This window comes from Chlorocebus sabaeus, chromosome 25 (assembly GCF_047675955.1).
Source record: "Chlorocebus sabaeus isolate Y175 chromosome 25, mChlSab1.0.hap1, whole genome shotgun sequence".
Lineage (NCBI taxonomy): Eukaryota > Metazoa > Chordata > Mammalia > Primates > Cercopithecidae > Chlorocebus > Chlorocebus sabaeus.
The window spans coordinates 22058486-22079122 of record NC_132928.1 but is presented as its reverse complement, the minus strand read 5'-3'; positions in this window follow the sequence as shown (position 1 = coordinate 22079122).

Genomic DNA, 20637 nt, shown 5'->3' with positions numbered 1-20637 from the left:
GACAATCCAATTGCATAAATTTCCAGCTAGGGATATCTAGGGATTTTCTTAAAGCAAGGAGTTATGAAGTGCTTCCAACTACTCCTGAAGTTTCCAGCTATGAGGCCAACCAGAGACTCTTTCAGTCCCACATACACGAGCCCTCTGGGAGACACCCACTCCTTCTGGAGCCATAAGCAAGCAGGAAGCGGTTTTAGGACACTCACCAGCCCCCACCTCCTTCTCACAGAAGGGTCTTCCTGCCCCTGCCTCCCACTCTGCTGTGGCTCCAGATTCTGATACTGTCCCTGGGTGGTCCCATGACAGCCACATGAGAGTGCCACCGTTCATTTCTTCTCCATTCCTACTCCCATTTATAAGGTTTTGTTTATTTCGCTGGTGGTTAGATGTTTATTGTATCAGTCTCTATACATCTTTGTATATCTGAATTAATTATAACAAATAAAATGGAAAAGGATCGGAGCTATTTTATCATTTTCCACACTAGCTAATGAAAGCACTGCTTCTTCGAGAAGGTATAACTTCTTACTGAGTTTTTCTAATGCTATATTTCTAATCGGATTTAGAGAAAATAAAAAATAGCTGCTAGTTGAGAGATCATTTACACACTTGAATATATAACAATTATGTTGAGGCAAAAAGGTAAAAATTTGTCTTAAGTTTCATTTTAAAGAAATTAAACTGGCCAGGTGCGGTGGCTCATGCCTGTAATCCCAGCACTTTGGTAGGCCGAGGTGGGCGAATCACCTGAAGTCGGGAGTTCGAGATCAGCCTGACCAACATGAAGAAACCCTGTCTCTACTAAAAATACAAAATTAGCTGGGAGTGGTGGCACATGCCTGCAATCCCAGCTACCCAGGAGGCTGAGGCAGGAAAATTGCTTGAACCTGGGTGGCGGAAGTTGCATCATTGCACTCCAGCCTGGGCAACAAGAATGAAACTCCATCTCAAAAAAAAGAAAGAAAGAAAAACAAAAAGAAATTAAACTTAATCAATATCATTTCTTAATAAAATTTTAGAAAGCTTCTGGTGTTCTTTTCAACAAATATTTATTCATCACTGTATTAGGTTGGGGTTCCATTAGGCCCTGGAGCACACAAATTAAAATAGCATGCTCCATGCCAGTACTTTACAGTCAAATAAGGAGGTAATAAATTCCTATACTAGCACTTAAAATTTATTTGGGAAACAAAGCATAAAAAAAATACTATATTCATGGAAAGTTAAAGACTAATGAGAGAAAGTACTTACAAACTATGCATCCAACAAAGTTCTAATATCCAGAATCTATAAGGAACTTACACAGTTAAACAAGCAAAAAACAACCCCATTAAAAAGTGGGCAAAGGGCAAGAACAGATACTTCTCAAAAGAAGCCATACAAGGCCGGGTGCGGTGGCTCACGCCTGTAATCTCGGCACTTTGGGAGGCCAAGGCAGATGGATCATGAGGTCAGGAGATTGAGACCATCCCTGGTTAACACGGTGAAACCCTGTCTCTACTAAAAATACAAAAAATTAGCCGGGCATGGTGGCGGGAGCCTGTAGTCCCAGCTACTCGGGAGGCTGAGGCAGAAGAATGGTGTGACCCAGGAGGCAGAGCTTGCAGTGAGCCAAGATCGCACCACTGCACTCCAGCCTGGGCGACAGAGCGAGACTCCATCTCAAAAATAAAAAGACATATAAGTGGCCAAGAAACGTATGAAACAATGCTCAACCTCACTAATCAACAGAGAAACGAAAATCAAAACCACAATGAGATACTATCCCATACCTGTCAGAATGGCTATTATGAAAAAGTCAAAAAAACAACAGATGCTGGCATGGCTGTGGAGAAAAGGGAAATCTTATACACTGTTGGTAGGAATGTAATTTCACCCACTGTGGAAAGCAGTTTGAAGAGTTCTCAAAAAATTTAGAACTACCATCTGACCCAGCAATCCCATTACTAGGTATATATCCAAAAGAAAATACATAATCCGACCCCGCAACCCCATTCCTTAGGTATATATATATATCCAAAAGAAAAGAAATCGTTTTACCAAAAGACATGTGAACTTGTATATTTATCACCATGGTATTCACAATAGCAAAGACATGGAATCAACCTAAGTGTCCATTAATGGTGGACTGGATAAAGGAAATGCTGTACATATACACCATGGAATACTACACAGTCATTAAAAAAATGAAATCATTTTCTTTGCAACAACACAGATGCAGCTGGAAGCCATTATACTAAGCAAATTAATGCAGGAACAGAAAACCAAATACTGCATGTTCTCATATATAAGTGGGAGCTAAACATTGAATACTCATGGACATAGACACTCAGGACTAATAGAAGGGGGAAGGAGGCAAGGGTTGAAAAACTAACCGTTGAGTATTATGCTCACTATCTGGGTGATGGGACCGTTCAAATCTAAGCATTCCATAATATACCCATGCAACAAAACTGCACATCCCTTGAATCTAAAATAAAAGTTAAAGTTATTTGTAAAAAAGAAAAAAGAAGGTAACCATTAATAATAAAAAAAGAAGTTGAAGACTATGGTTCATGAAAATGTATGACTTGAGAGGTAGTTTGCTGTACTTAGCACTACAGATACGTACACATCAAGGCAACATCATGACAAGGCTGACTTTTGAAGCCATCTCCTACCACACAAAATAATTAGAAAAATGGATACAATGAACCCAAATTTAATTTTAAATGTATCACTGAAATATGTAAAATTATGTGTCAATTATAAATTTAAAAATTAATTTAAAAATATATAACTGAGATTGAAATTAAGAAAGAGAAATCCTGGGCCAGGTATGGTGGCTCACGCCTGTAATCCCAGCACTTTGGGAGGCTGAGGCGGGCAGAGTTCGAGACCAACCTGAGCAACATGGTAAAACCCCAACTTTACAAAAAATACAAAAAATTAGCAGGGCATGGTGGCACATGCCTATAGTCTCAGCTACTTGGGAGGCTGAGGTAGGAGGATTGCTTGAGCCTGAGAGGTTAAAGCTGCAGTGAGCTGAGATCAGGTCACTGCACTCACACACACACACACAGACACACACACACACAGACACACGCACACACACACACAGAGAGAGAGAGAGAGAGAGAGAGAGAGAGAGAGAGAGAGATCCTCAGGGCAAGGAAATAAATAGAATATTCAAAATCAATGTAGTGAGTAAGAGCTAAACCAGGTAAATACCTAGGGGGAGCCCATGATTTTAGCACATACCAGGGTTCTGGATTTGAGTCTAAAGTCCCATGCAACACTGGCACCTAGAAATGGGCTCTTTAATAAATCTGACAGCCAGTCCATAGAATGAAAATTAGAACACCCTTACCACTAAGCCAATGAAGCAGCAAAGAAGCAAGAAAAAAAGACATAGGAAGCACATCTCTGAACCTTGCTGATGCTATTGTATGAATTTACATTATCCTGTCTATGTGGAAAACCCCCACTGAGAAATTCTTATATAAATTGAAACTACTGGGCCCATGGTAGAATCAAATGTGCCCCTTGCAACAGGAAACCGCCACAAACCAGTGCACTTGATGCCTGTGGAAAAACTCCCACTGAAGACGAGTTCCTAGAAAAAAATGTACAATCCTCAAGAGGAGACAAAGAACTAGGGAAGAGAGGTATCTGGGATGCCATGAATTAGAGAAACCACATCTAAAGAAATACAGAGAATAGAAAAACATGAAAATGGTTTAAGGATGTCTACAATATTCAAAGAGAAGAAAGCAGGAGAAAGCATAATAGACATAATGAAAAGGATCAGGCACGTTTAAGAAAGAACACAACAGAAATTCTAAAAGTGAAAAATAAAGTAATTCACACTTCCACATCCAGACAGCATAATTAGAATCAGACTCTCCCTGCTATCATAAACAAGTAAACTGGATAAAATACAAAGTGATTTTTTCATACATTAATTGCCCCAACAATTGTCTTGCTTTCTGCATAGAGATGAGTTTTGGACCACAACCGAGACAGGGAAGGCCCAAGCAGAGCACAGTGGGTTCCTAGACTTTAAGAGATAGAGATCAAGGTTCAGGGAGTCTGAGGTGGCAGGACTTTCCTGGGGAAAGTACATAATAGAGCCAAAGACAGAAAGAGCTGCAGAAATCTGTCTAAGGGCCACCTGAAGTCATTATGTTAGAGGGAGCACAGGACTGTGACCTTAGGAGAAGGAAAATAAACAAAGTGAGCTGCGTGCATCACAGGAACAACTCATTACCTGGAGACAGTTACCAGGTTACAGCCCAGAGAGGCAGCAGTCTGGAGTTGAGGGGTCAGAGGCTGGGGTTTGGTGGACATGGGCAGACGATCAGAGAGGGGGGTGCTGCACAGAGACCTACAGAGGAGTACTCTCAAGTCTTTAGATGAGTATATCTACATTTGTATAGGAAGTTACCTGAGGCCAGAGACATAGTCACCAGGAAGACATAGGCAGAAAACTCTCAAAGCTCAGCTAGGTTGGGAATAATTGGTGTTCTCACTAGCTAGAGTGGAAAGGACTCTACACATGCACATGGGGCATCGGATAGAAAACTAAAGGAGTATTGTTTTAGTACTGAGGCTATGTTCACTCTAGACCAGGGGTGTCCAATCTTTTGGCTTCCCTGGGCCACACCGGAAGAAGAATTGTCTTGAGCCACACATAAAATACACTAACACTAATGAGAGCTGATGAGCTATTTTTTAAAAAATGACCAAAAAAAAGTTACAAACTTATGTTGGGCTACATACAAAGCCATCCTGGGACACCTGTGGTCCACGGGCCATGGGTTGGACAAGCTTGCTCTAGACTAAAGGCTGTTCTGAATCTCTTTAACAAACTTCAGAACGGGGGAAAAAAAGCTAACATTTAAGATTTTTAAATTGTGGTAAAATGCATATCACAAAAAATTTAACATTTTAACCATCTTTAAGTGTATAATTCTATGGCATTAAGAACATTCACCATGTTGTGAAACCACCACTGCTATCCATTTCCAGAACTTTCCATCATCCCAAAAAGAAATGCTACCCATTAAACAATAAGTCCCTGTTCCCACTGCCTCCAGCCCCTGGTAACCTCTACTCTAGGTTCTGTCTCTATGAAGTTGCCTATTCCAGCTACCTCATATAAGCGGAATCATACAGTATTTGTCTTTTTGTTTCTGGCTTATTTCACTCGGCATATTTTCAAGGTCCATCCATGTTGTTGCATTTATTAGAATATCATTCTTTTTAAGGCTGAATAATATTTCATGGTACATATACATCAGATTTTAATCTACTATCTGTTGATGGAAATTTGAGTTGTTTCCATTTTTTGGCTGTTATGAAAAATGTTGCTATGAACATTGGTGTCCAAGTGTCTGTTAGAGTTCCTCTTTCAATCCTTTTGAGTATATACCTAGAAGTGGAATTGCCGAATTATGTTTGTTCTGTGTCTAACTTTAACTTTTTGAGGAACTACCAAACTGTTTACCACAACAGGTGCACCATTTTTAATTCCTATTAGCAATACATAAGGGTTCCAATTTCTCCACATCTTTTTAGAAAATGCAAGTTAATTTAAGTGTTTAAATTTTTCCTGTTCAGATGGTGAAGAATTCCATTTCATTCCTCCTTGTGCCCTCCACACCCAATCGAAGGTTGTGTCAAAGTTCAAGGAACTTACACAAAGTGTTGGGGCTTGAACCCTTGGGTCCACAAAAGTTATCACTGAAATGTTATTTTCTGCTGTCTGACGCTTTCAGGGTTGGCAGGTTTCTGTGGCTTCTACACCACACGTGACACATGAGACATTCTCATAAGGCAGAGGCACCCAGCACCTGTCAATTCTACTTTCCAGCTGTAGCATGCTGCCATTTCCCTGCGAGGTCATGCAAGACCCACCACCACCAGAAAGTCAATCTCAGGTCCCCTCTACTCTGAAACACTCAAGCCTGTCTCTCGGCCCCTGGGAACCATTTTGTTCTCCAGAGGCAGTTTCACTGACCCCCTTCTGTTTCTTCCAAACTCCCAATTTCTTTTAAAAAGTTTGAAAACATTTATACTCACAAATAAAAGACCGGAAACCTTGCAGATAACTTCTGCTTTCTTATCAACCTTATACCTTCCCAGAAGCTATGAAGTGCAGTCACAGTGATCAATTGAATGAGGAAGGAAATGGGGGAAATTGGTAGGGCAGGGGTAAGGAGGTCATTACACTCAAAATATCTAGACAAATAACAAGATTTTAAGCAAATACAAATATAAACACTTGGACATGCTCTGGGAGAAAATTTGAGAAATGTAGCAAGTATAAAGAAACAGAAATTATTCCCAATCATACCACCTGAAGTTAACATTTTGATATATAGTCTTTCAGTCTTTTCTGTAAGAACAGAGATGTGCCTTAAAACTTTGAGTTCAGGACGGGTGTGGTGACGCACATCTGTAATCCTAGCACTCTGAGTGACCAAGGTGGGAGGATGGCTTAAGGTCAGGAGTTTGAGACCAGCCTAGGCAACACAGCAAAACCCTATCTCCAAAGAAAACCTCTCAGACACCGGGTTAAGGAAGGATTTGGCTTTACTCGGCTAGGAGCTTCGGCAGATTCACATCCAAACCGCTGGGAGCTTCGGCAGACTCACGTCTCAAAAACAGAGCTCTCTGAAGACTTTATTCGGCTGGGAGCACCGGCAGACTCATATGTCAAGAACTGTGCTCTCAGACAGCAGGTTAAGGAAGGATTTGGCTTTATTTGGCCGATGTCTGAGAGGTTTTGTCCGCGGCTGGGCTATGATTGTGCCACCACACTGGGCAACAGAACGAGACCCTATCTAAAAAAAAAAAAAAGGTTCATACAGTATATATTACTTGTCTTTCAACATTTTAGAGTCACCTTTTCTTAAGTAATTGAAGAAAATATTTTAAGCTTCTATTTTATGTGATTTCCAGAAGCCCAGTGCCCTTTCTACTAGCTTTGAGTTTTCTGAATGGAAGAGAACATGCTTACCTTCTTCTGATTCCTCATTTTTTACCCACTGCTTTTGATTTTCTATAGATGTTCTATGCCCTCCAATACAAAGCCATAAGTTACATGTGGCTATTTAAATTTGAGCTAGTTAAGTCTAAATAAAATGGAAACTTCGGCTCCCAGTCACACTAGCCACATTTTAAATATTCAGTAGGCACATAAGGCTAGTGGCTATTGTATTAGGTAGTGCAGATCTAGAACGCCTCATTGTTGCAGAAAGTTCTATTAAACTGTGTGTTCTAGCTGACCTCAACTCAATCTGACTCCTCCTCTGCACCTGCTATCATTTCCTTTTATCATCTAGCTCCCATTCCTGTATTTCCCCAAACATCAAAAACACATTGCTGCTGGACATGTTTTTTTAAAAGCACTTTATAAAGATTTAGCAATAGCAGATTATTGCCAAAAGAAAACAGAAAAACAGCTTAAAAACAAATTGTAGGTGCCAATATTGCCCAAATTTGCTAACCTGCACTGACCCGGTGTATAAATCCAACCAACTAGTTAACTAGTTGGGCCTCAGTTCAGCAACTGATAGGAAAGATAATAATTATTTTTTATCCAAGAATTACCTGACTTGGAATATCTATCATGCTCTTTTCTTCTAATTAAAAACATCATCTAATAGGTAGAATATAAAGTTAACAATCCAAAGCAGGTATTCTCATGCAATTAGGAGATGTTTATTGTCATTACACAAACAACATTTTCCTGGTCCCTGGCCTACTACAATTTTGTTGACCTTTTTGTTGCCTCTCTTTCCTGATCATGTGTTCCAGCATTCTATCTTTTAGGCCATCAACATAAAAACTAAAAACTCTTGTTATTCTGTCATGCTGAACAATTTGGCTCCTGAATTTTTGAAACTCTCCCTATCTAGACTGGCCTGTGGCCCTGCCTCCTAGAGCAAAAGGACTTCCTTCATCAAGCTTCCCTAAACAAAACAGCAGTTTTTCCCCAAGAAGAATTTTGCTATTCTGTCATTGTTCTAAAATGCTGAAGTAGCCACTGGAAAATTTGGTTTTATAAATGACTTTTTCTTGTTTCACACTGCTTTTTTTTTTTTTTTTTTTTTTTTTTTTTACTTTTCAATGTTTCATAAATATTTTATTATTTTTTGTAAAGGTATATAATAATATTCCATAGATATACCCTACTTTTCTTAAGTATCTCTTATGGTTGGGTATGGTTTGCAGTGAGCTATGATCACACCATCACACTCCAGCATGGGCAACAGAGCAAGACCCTATTGAATGGCTTTACTGTTGAAACATGATAGTAACAATCCACAGGAAGATATCTAAATAACTTTGCTACAAACCCTACCTACTTAGCACACAGTGGGCAAACTGAATAATGCCATATTTAGGAGTTGTATAAACAAGCACAACACCTACGACTGTGAGTAAAATAAATGTTGTTCTCATCTTGGCATCTGCCTATAGAGCTAATCTTAATGGAAATGAAGATAATATAAATACAAGGAGTATATGGTTTACTAACCAATTCTGAATTAGAGAACTTGGAGAAAGTAAATTATATGCTCAAGACTTTAAATTCTCAATTCAAGCTTGAATAAAGAACAAGAAATTTTTTGAAGGCCCCCCAAAATTATCTCATGTAGCCGAGTAAACATTTCTTAAAAGAAAAACAAAACAAAACAAAAAGAACTAAAGTTATATCCTGTGGGTAACTGACTTACAATGAGAAATGTTTATTTTGAAGAGGCTTTAATGAACTTCCCAGAGAAGTTACCTTGGAGGGGAATGCTGATCCTCATCAAGATCCACCTGTAGCAGCTCTCGTTGCTTCTAGATCTATAATTATTTTTAAGTTCTCTCAGCTCCCCAGGCTTGATTGTATGTGTGACCTGGGAGGTGGTATTATATGCACGGAAAGAATTTCCAGATTTCTCTTATTTGTGTCCATAGAAATCTAGGGAATGTAAATGGGAGTGGATCTTAAACATGTTAGATCAGAGTGAAAGAAATGTCATATTTTTACCAGGTGAGTGCTAGCATTAATGCATTTTTAGCATAAGAGCACTAACAAAAGATTCTGGGTTTGATGCATTAGCTTAGACAACTGGGAGTGGTTCTAAAAATCTGCTCCACTGGTTGACTAAAACCTAAATGCAAAGGTGACCTATGTTGAATAGAATGGAGATGTCAGAGCTTTCTAGGTATATTGTAGAGGAAGGTATCTAACCATAAAGGAAATTTCTGCTTCCAACAAAGGTGGAAAAGAGGAACTGGGTTTTCCCTTCCATCTATATAACAAAAAAATGGATAACATATGGGAAACAATTATATGAAAGACATTGGACATCAGAGAATGAAGGCCCAGGATCCCTGTGAGATGGGAAACAAATGATGTAAGACTTATGATTGCTCTACTTTGCAGTCTTGAAATAATCTCTAGAGTGCTGCACAGGGAAGGGGAATCAAAGTGGAGGGCAGTGAACTACCTAAGTTGAGACAATACTGAGAGTATGGGGAGGTCAAGGAAGCTAGGAAGGTAGAGTTCACAGGACAGAGACATAGAAGAGAGAGAACTGCAGAAAAAAGAGAACTTTGGAGATCTGCAAAAGGTGCTCTTAAGTATTTAGCTGAATATTATTCAATGCATTCATGTGAGAAAAATACTCATGGCTAGAGAAAAGGTTTAGCTGTGAAAGTGCTTACCATTCACAAAAGGGCAGTGATATGGTTTGAATATGTGTCCCTTCCAAATCTCATGTTGAAATGTAGTCTCTAGTGTTGGAGATGGGGCCTAGTGGGAGGTATTTGGGTCATGGAGGTGTATCCCTCATGAATGGCTTATCCCATTCCCTTGGTGATCTGGTTTTGTAAGAGTTTGTGGCAGTCCTCTGTCCCCCACTCTCTCTCTTGCTTCTGTTAGGGCCACATGAGACATCAGCTTCTCCCTTTGTCTTTCACCATGATTGAAAGCTCCCTGAGGCTTTACCAGAAGCCAAGAAAATGCCAACACTATGCTTCTATAAATCCTACATGAGCCAGTTAAACCTCTTCTTTTTCCTTTCTTTTCAGACAGGGTCTCACTCCTGTCACTCAGGCTGGAGTGCAGTGGTGTGATCATGGCTCATTGCAGCCTCAACTTCCCAGGCTCAGGTGATTCTCCCATCTCAGCCTCCTGAGTAGCTGGGACTACAAGTGCATGCCATCATGCTTGGCTAATTTCTTTTGTATTTTTTGTAGATACAGGGTTTCACCATGTTGCCCAGGCTAGTTCTGAACTCCTGCACTTGAACAATTCACCCACCTTGCCCTCCCAAAGTGCTGGGATTAGGCTGAGCCACTGCACCCAGCCTAAACCACTTTTCTTTATAAGTGATCCACTCTCAGATATTTCTTTATGGCAATGCAAGAGCAGCCCCTAACACAGGCAGAAACTGTGCCTGTTCTCACCAGCTTGACTGAAAATCTAACAATTCATAGGGGATTATGTAGCATGTCAGATGATTTTGGCTCTGGAATTGGAATAATTATCTCCAGATTGAGCACTGCTCTGGCCTCACCTAAAAAAATCTTAAAATCAAGACCCCAAAAGATCACATTTTTTAGGTAAACTGCACAAAAGCATGAAGTGCAAGAATGTTTACAGAAGTACAAAAATATTCAGCACCCAATAAGGTAAAATTCAGAAAGTTTACTATCCAATAAAAAAATTAACAGTCATGTGCAGAGGCAAGAAAATACAGTCCACAATGAGGGGATATTCCATCACTTGAAACCTACTCAGACTGGCACAGATGTTGGAGTGAGCAGATAAGCACATTACTCAGTTATGACCATAGGTTGTATGTTCTAAAAGATAAGTAAAGGCATGTAAAGTACAAAAAAAAAAGACCTAAATTGAACTTTTGGAAGTGAGAACTACAACATCCAAAAACGAAAAATACACTAGAGGATCTGCACCAAGATGGTTGAATAGGAACAGCTCCAGCCTCCAGCTCCCAGTGTGAGCGACACAGAAGATGGGTGATTTCTGCATTTCCAACTGAGGTGCCGTGATCATCTCACTGGGGCATGTCCAACAGTGGGGCAGGACAGTGGGTGCAGCCCAACAAGCGAGAGCCGAAGCAGGGCGAGGCATCGCCTTACCCGGGAAGTGCAAGGGGGAAGGGAATTCCCTTTCCTAGCCAAGGGAAACCCTGACACACAACACCTGGAAAATAGGGTCACTCCCACCCTAATACTGCGCTTTACCAAGGGTTTTAGTAAACAGCACACCAGGAGATTATATCACACGTCTGGCTTGGAGAGTACCATGCCCACGGAGCCTCCCTCATTGCTAGCACAGCAGTCTGAGATCTAACTGCAAGGCAGCAGCGAGGCTGGGAGAGGGGCACCCACCATTGCTGAGGCTTAAGTAGGTAAACAAAGCTGCCAGGAAGCTCGAACTGGGTGGAGCCCACCAAAGCTCAAGGAGGCAGGCCTGCCTCTGTAGACTCCACCTCTGGGGACAGAGCATAGCCAAACAAAAGGCAGCAGAAACCTCTGCAGATGTAAATGTCCCTGTCTGACAACTTTGCAGAGACTAGTGGTTTTCCCAGCATGGAGTTTGAGATCTGAGAACAGACAGATTGTCTGCTCAAGTGGGTCCCTGACCCCTGAGTAGCCTAACTGGGAGACATCCCCCACTAGGGGCAGATTGACACCTCACACCTCATACAGCCAGGTACACCTCTGAGACAAAGCTTCCAGAGGAATGATCAGACATCAACATTTGCTGTTCTGCAATATTCACTCTTCTTCAGCCTCCGCTGCCAATATCCAGGCAAACAGGGTCTGGAGTGGACCTCGAACAAACTCCAACAGACCTGCAGCTGAGGGTCCTGACTGTTAGAAGGAAAAATAACAAACAGAAAGGACATCTACACCAAAACCGAATCTGTACATCACCATCATCAAAGACCAAAGGTAGATAAAACCACAAAGATGGGGAAAAAGCAGTACAGAAAAGGTGGAAATTTGAAAAATCAGAGCTCCTCTCCCCCTCCAAAGGAATGCAGCTCCTCACCAGCAACGGAACAAAGCTGGACAGAGAATGACTTTGATGAGTTGAGAGAAGAAGACTTCAGACAATCAAACTTCTCCGAGCTAATGGAGGAATTACGAACCCAGTGCAAAGAAATTAAAAACCTTGAAAAAATGATGGTTTCCAGCTGCATCCATGTCCCTACAAAGGACACAAACTCATCCTTTTTTTATGGCTGCATAGTATTCCATGGTGTATATGTGCCACATTTCCTTGAACCAGTCTGTCACTGATGGACATTTGGGTTGATTCCAAGTCTTTGCTATTGTGAATAGTGCCGCAATAAACATACGTGTGCATGTGTCTTTATAGCAGCATGATTTATAATCCTTTGGGTATATACCCAGTAATGGGATGGCTGGGTCATATGGTACATCTAGTTCTAGATCCTTAAGGAATCACCATACTGTTTTCCGTAATGGTTGAACTAGTTTACAATCCCACCAACAGTGTAAAAGTGTTCCTATTTCTCCACATCCTCTCCAGCACCTGTTGTTTCCTGACTTTTTAATGATCGCCATTCTAACTGGTGTGAGATGGTATCTGAAACCAAACACCGCATGTTCTCACTCATAGGTGGGAACTGAACAATGAGATCACTTGGACTCAGGAAGGGGAACATCACACACTGGGGCCTATCATGGGGAGGGGGTAGGGGGGAGGGATTTCATTGGGAGTTATACCTGATGTAAATGACGAGTTGATGGGTGCTGACGAGTTGATGGGTGCAGCACAGCAACATGGCACAAGTATACATATGTAACAAACCTGCACGTTATGCACATGTACCCTAGAACTTAAAGTATAATAATAATAAAAAAAAAAACCCTTGAAAAAAGATTTGACGAATGGCTAACTAGAATAACCAATGCAGAGAAGTCCATAAACAAACTGATAGAGATGAAAACCATAACACAAGAACTACATGACAAATGCACAAGCTTCAGTAACCAATTCAATCAACTGGAAGAAAAGGTATCAGTGATTGAAGATCAAATGAATGAAATGAAGTGAGAAAAGTTTAGAGAAAAAAGAGTAAAAAGAAATGAACAAAGCCTCCAAGAAATATGGGAGTATGTGAAAAGACCAAATCTATATCTGACTGGTGTACCTGAAAGTGATGGGGAGAATGGAACCAAGTTGGAAAACACTCTGCAGGATATTATCCAGGAGAGAACTACCCCAACCTAGCAAGGCAGGCCAACATTCAAATTCAGGAAATAAAGAGAATGCCACAAAGATACTCCCCGAGAAGAGCAACTCCAAGACACATAATTGTCAGATTCACCAAAGTTGAAATGAAGGAAAAAATATTAAGGGGAGCCAGAGAGAAAAGTTGGGTTACCCACAAAGGGAAGCTCATCAGACTAACAGCAGATCTCTTGGCAGAAACTCTCCAAGCCAGAAGAGAGTGGGGGCCAATATTCAACATTCCTAAAGAATTTTCAACCCAGAATTTCATATCCAGCCAAACTAAGTTTCACAAGTGAAGGAGAAATAAAATCTTTTACAGACAAGCAAATGCTTAGAGATTTTGTCACCACCAGGCTTGCCCTACAAGAGACCATGAAGGAAGCACTAAACATAGGAAGGAACAACTGGTACCAGCTATTGCAAAAACACGCCAAAATGTAAAGACCATTGATGCTAGGAAAAAACTGCATCAACTAACAAGCAAAATAACCAGCTAATATCACAATGACAGGATCAAGTTCACACATAACAATATTAACCTTAAATGTAAATGGACTAAATGCTCCAATTAAAAGGCACAGACTGGCAAATTGGATAAAGAGTCAAGACCCATCAGTTTGCTGTATTCAGGAAACCCATCTCACATGCAGAGACACACATAGGCTCAAAATACAGGGATGGAGGAAGATCTACCAAGCAAATGGAGAACAAAAGAAAGCAGGGGTTGCAATACTAGTCTCTGATAAAACAGACTTTAAATCAACAAAGATCAAAAGAGACAAAGAAGGCCATTACATAATGGTAAAGGGATCAATTCAACAAGAAGAGCTAACTATCCTAAATATATATGCACCCAATACAGAAGTACCCAGATTCATAAAGCAAGTCCTTAGAGACATACGAAGAGACTTAGACTCCCATACAATAATGATGGGAGATTTTAACACCCCACTGTCAACATTAGACAGATCAGCAAGACAGAAAGTTAATAAAGATATCCAGGAATTGAACTCAACTCTGCACCAAGATGACCTAATAGACATCTACAGAACTCTCCACCCCAAATCAACAGAATATACATTCTTCTCAGCACCACATCGCACTTATTCCAAAATTGACCACATAGTTGGAAATTAAGCACTCCTCAGCAAATGTACAAGAACAGAAATTATAACAAATTGTCTCTCAGACCACAGTGCAATCAAACTAGAACTCAGCATTAAGAAACTCAATGAAAACTACTCAACTACATGGAAACTGAACAACCTGCTCCTGAATGACTACTGGGTACATAACGAAATGAAGGCAGAAATAAAGATGTTCTTTGAAACCAATGAGAACAAAGATGCAATATACCAGAATCACTGGGACACATTTAAAGCAGTGTGTAGACGGAAATTTATAGCACTAAATGCCCGCAAGAGAAAGCAGGAAAGATCTAAAATTGACACCTTAACATCACAATTAAAAGAACTAGAGAATCAAGAGCAAACACATTCAAAAGCTAGCAGAAGGCAAGAAATAACTAAGATCAGAGTATAACTGAAGGAGATAGACACACAAAAAACCCTTCAAAAAATCAATGAATCCAGGACCTGGTTTTTTAAAAGATCAACAAAATTGATAGACTGCTAGCAAGACTAATGAAGAAGAAAAGAGAGAAGAATCAAATAGATGCAATAAAAAATGATAAAGGGGATATCACCACCGACCCCACAGAAATACAAACTACCATCAGAGAATACTAGAAACACCTCTATGCAAATAAACTAGAAAACCTAGAAGAAATGGATAAATTCCTGGACACATACACCCTCCCAAGACTAAACCAGGAAGAAGCTGAATCCCTGAATAGACCAATAACAGGCTCTGAAATTGAGGAAATAATTAATAGCCTACCAACGAAAAAAAGTTCAGGACCAGATGGATTCACAGCTGAATTCTACCAGAGGTACAAGGAGGAGCTGGTACCATTCCTTCTGAAACTATTCCAATCAATAGTAAAAGAGGGAATCCTCCCTAACTCATTGTATGAGGCCAACATCATCCTGGTATCAAAGCCTGGCAGAGACACAAGAAAAAAGCAGAATTTCAGGCCAATATCCCTGATGAACATTGATGCAAAAATCCTCAATAAAATACTGGCAAACTGAATCCAGCAGCTCATCAAAAAGCTTATCCACCATGATCAAGTGGGCTTCATCCCTGGGATGCGAGGCTGGTTCAACATATGCAAATCAGTAAATGTAATCTAGCATATAAACAGAACCGAAGACAAAAACCACATCATTATCTCAATAGATGCAGAAAAGGCCTTTCACAAAATTCAACAGCCCTTCATGATTAAAACTCTCAATAAATTTGGTATTGATGGAGCATATCTCAAAATAATAAGAGCTATTTATCACAAACCTACAGCCAATATCATACTGAACGGGCAAAAACTGGAAGCATTCCCCGTGAAAACTGGCACAAGACAGGGATGCCTCTCTCACTACTCCTATTCAACATAGTGTTGGAAGTTCTGGCCAGGGCAATCCGGCATGAGAAAGACATAAAGGGTATTCAGTTAGGAAAAGAGGAAGTCAAATTGTCTGTGTTTGCAGATGACATGATTGTATATTTAGAAAACCCCATCGTCTCAGCCCAAAATCTCCTTAAGCTGATAAGCAACTTCAGCAAAGTCTCAGGATACAAAATCAATGTGCAAAAGTCACTAGCATTCTTATACACTAATAACAGACAGAGAGCCAAATCATGAGTGAACTCCCATTCACAATTGCTTCAAAGAGAATAAAATACCTAGGAATCCACCTTACAAGGGATATAAAGGACCTCTTCAAGGAGAACTACAAACCACTGCTCAATGAAATAAAAGAGGACACAAACAAATGAAAGAACATTCCATGCTCATGGATAGGAAGAATCAATATCGTGAAAATGACCATACTGCCCAAGGTAATTTATAGATTCAATGCCATCCCCATTAAGCTGCCAATGACTTTCTTCACAGAATTGGAAAAAACTACTTTTTCACATGGAACCAAAAAAGTTCACATGGAACCAAAAAAGAGCCCGCATTGCCAAGACAGTCCTAAGCCAAAAGAACAAAGCTGGAGGCATCACACTACCTGAGTTCAAACTATACTGCAAGGCTATAGTAACCAAAACAGCATGGTACTGGTTCCAAAACAGATATAGACCAATGGAACAGAATAGAGCCCTTGGAAATAATACCACACATCTACAACCATCTGATCTTTGACAAGCCTGAGAAAAATAAGAAATGGGGAAAGGATTCCCTATTTAATAAATGGTGCTGGGAAAACTAGCTAGCCATAAGTAGAAAGCTGAAACTGGATCCTTTCCTTACACCTTATACAAAAATTAATTCAAGATGGATTAGAGACTTAAATGTTAGACCTAAAACCATAAAAACCCTAGAAGAATACCTAGGCAATACCATTCAGGACATAGGCATGGGCAAGGACTTTATGTCTAAAACACCAAAAGCAATGGCAACAAAAGCCAAAATTGACAAATGGGATTGAATTAAACTAAAGAGCTTCTGCACAGCAAAAGAAACTACCATCAGAGTGAACAGGCAACCTACAGAATGGGAGAAAATTTTTGCAATCTACTCATCTGACAAAGGGCTAATATCCAGAACCCACAAAGAACTCAAACAAATTTACAAGAAAAAAACAACCCCATCAAAAAGTGGGCAAAGGATATGAACAGACACTTCTCAAAAGAAGACATTTATGCAGCCAACAGACACATAAAAAAATGCTCATCATCACTGCCATCAGAGAAATGCAAATCAAAACCACAATGAGACACCATCTCACACCAGTTAGAATGGCAATCATTAAAAAGTCAGGAAACAACAGGTGCTGGAGAGGATATGGAGAAATAAGAACACTTTTACACTGTTGGTGGGACTATAAACTAGTTCAACTATTGCAGAAGACAGTATGGCAATTCCTCAAGGATCTAGAACTAGAAATACCATTTGACCCAGCCATCCCATTACTGGGTATATACCCAAAGGATTATAAACCATACTGCTATAAAGACACATGCACACTTTATGCTTATTGCGGCACTATTCACAATAGCAAAGACTTGGAACCAACCCAAATGTCCATCAATGATAGACTGGATTAAGAAAGTGTGGCACATGTATACCATGGAATACTATGCAGTCGTAAAAAAGGATGAGTTCATGTCCTTTGTAGGGACATGGATGAAGCTGGAAACCATCATTCTCAGCAAACTATCGCAAGGACAAAAAAACAAACACTGCATGTTCTCATTCATAGGTGGGAACTGAACAATGAGAACACTTGGACACAGGAAGAGTAACATCACACACGTGGGTCTGTTGTGGGGTCGGGGTATGGGGGAGGGATAGCATTAGGAGATATACCTAATGTAAATGATGAGTTAATGGGTGCAGCACACCAACACGGCCCATGTATACATATGTAGCAAACCTGCACATTGTGCACATGCACCCTAGAACTTAAAGTATAATAAAAAACTAAAAAAAGAAAAAAAGAAAAATACACTAGATACGATTAACAGATTAGACATTTCATGAAAAAAGATGAGCAAACATGAAGACATAGTAATAGAAACTATCCAAAATGAAACATAGAAAGATAAGAAAAAAGGGCAGAGCATCAGTGAGCTGTGGGATAATTTCAAGTGGTCTAATATATATATATGGAATTGGAGTCCTCAAAGATAAGGAGAGAGAAGGGAAGACAGAAAAAAATAACTAAAGAAATAACGGCCAAATATTTTACTAATTTGTTGTAAATCATAACACAGACCAAAGAAGCTCAACAAATTACAGGCACAAGAAATATGAAAAAAAAATTCACCAAGTCACATTTTAATCCAGTTACTCAAAACCAATTTAAAAAATTATAAAAGTAATCAGAAATACTTATGTAAGAGGAAAAATGATACGCGAGCACATTTATGGTCAGAGACAATATGTATTCATCTGTTTCCACACTGCTATGAAGAAATATCTGAGACTGAGAAATTTATAAAGAAAACAGCCTTAATTGATTCACAGTTCCACATAGCTGGGGAGACCTCAGGAAACTTACAATCATGGCAAAAGGCAAAGGAGAAGCAGGCACGTTTGTCAGATCCTGGGGTCTGGATCTAGCCCATGCTGAAGTACGAGGGAAGAGGGTGGATGGGCAGAAAGAACACTCAGGGGGCCTTAGGCAGGTGAATATGGTTTTATTCAGCAGCAGCTCTCATTAACAACTTTCCCACACTAGCTCTTTACACTGTCTTCCCTGTCTCAGCTGTTTGAGCTAGCGGCTCCCACATACAGCTGCACAGCTGGCTCTCCCCTGCCTTCGGGGTCAGCAGCTTAACTCTTTCTGTCTCTGGGCACAAGCCAGTTGAGCTGTGTCCTTGCTCCCTCCTGTTTGTCTGCAAGACAGATAGCTCTGACTTTCTCTTTCTCTGGGCACAAGTGCACCTGGCATGTTGAGCCAAGCCGAGCCCACAAGCCCCTGTATAGCATTAGCAGGGCAATTATACCTTTTACAGGCAATAGTGTCTCAGAGCAAAGTATGAACTTACACAAACAGGTTATATAACAAGTGGAGGTTTGCACCTGCATGCCAAACTTGCTGATTCATGCAGGCCTGGATATCCACCTTGGTCTTTTCTTTGACCAAAGTACATCCATGTACGTTACACTCCATCCTCTAGGCCTAAGGAGACATAGGCCTTGGACAACAGGTTTGATACACAGGCTTGGCACACAAGTCTGATATACAAACTTTGGGCACGCAAACCCAATACATACACATAGGCTTGACACATAAGCCCGACCCATAAGCATTGGGCACACAGGCCCGATTTATACACACAGGCTTGACACATACATAAGCTTTGATAAACTGCCCAGCTATTGGCACAGATTACCATAAGTGTTACCTTCTTGGTGACTGCCATTTACATTGCCGTGAGTTTAGCTCATTAGCTACTTTGCCTACACTGGTTTTAAACCATATGGTGTCAGTACTAGGCTGGACTGCAACAACAGTCCAGGCAGCAGTAGCACCTTGGCTAGACCCATCTGTATACCATGCCCTATTAGGAATGGGGGGACGCTCTTCCTAATGGTGAAAGCATAGGATCTAGGGATGCCTTAGGCCCCACAGCCTTATTTTGCACTAGGACTACAGGTCCCAAGACTTTTTGCAACTTTGCTGCCAAGGGACTTGTACTTGGCATACTTTGCTGCTCCAAGTAGGCACCCCGCTTCGCTAAAGTGAATGGCTGTGCCTTCCCTGTCTGGGGGGTTGTTCCCCATGAACACACCCCTCCTGCTACTAGGTAAGTCATCCATATGACGACTGTAACCCATCCTGCCACACTTTTTTGAGCCTAAAGGGCAGCAGATGTACTTACTGTTTTCCCAGTTCAGGGAGTGGTTGCCCATGAACACACCCATCCTGCTATTATTAACTGCTTCTCTACCAAGAAATACTGGAGCTCAGCTCCCTTCCATAGTTGGGACCAAAAACCTATTGGCATGTTCAGGCACTCCGCGTGCTGCTAAGCCCTAACTGAAACTTATCTGTGGTGACATGCACATCTAGCTTAAATGGGCACCTCTAGTCGACTACCCATAGGGCTTGTGCCTGCTAAATAACCTATGTGCCAGAAAGACTGTCTCAGTCACATCATCCAATCCCAAGCAAGAGGGGTGTTGCTGCTTCTAAATCTGCAATAGAATCAGAGGTTAGCATAACATCATTAATAAGACCGTGATATATGGTGGGGCTATGCACAGAGCCCTGCAGCAACACTGTGGAGGTCCATCATTGCCTTCTTATGAAGACAAGCTGTTCCTGGCTCTCTGGAGCAATGTTTATTGAGAGGAATGCGTTGGTCAAGTCCACCACACAGTGGTACTGTCCCAATTCTGTTGTCCAGCAGTTCATCAAATCTGTGATGGAGGGTACAGCTGCATGCAGTGGGGGTGTTACTTTACTCAGTTTCCAATAATCCACTGTCATCTGCCAAGTCCCATCAGGCTTTCTTACTGGCCATACTGGGGAATTGTAGGGGCTATGGGTACCACGCACTATTTGCACCTCTTCTAACTTCTTGTACCTCTTCTAACTTCTAAATAGTCTCGGTCATGTCGGCATGCCTCCCTGGCAAAAGGTATTGACTAGTGGAGGTAACCCATTAGGGTTGTGGCAGAACTTGGGGCTGATGATGTGTATGTCCCCACAGTACCAGCTTTACTACATGAACTGGGAGTCTGAATTCTCTGGCCATGGTGTGTAAGTCCAAATCATGCAAAA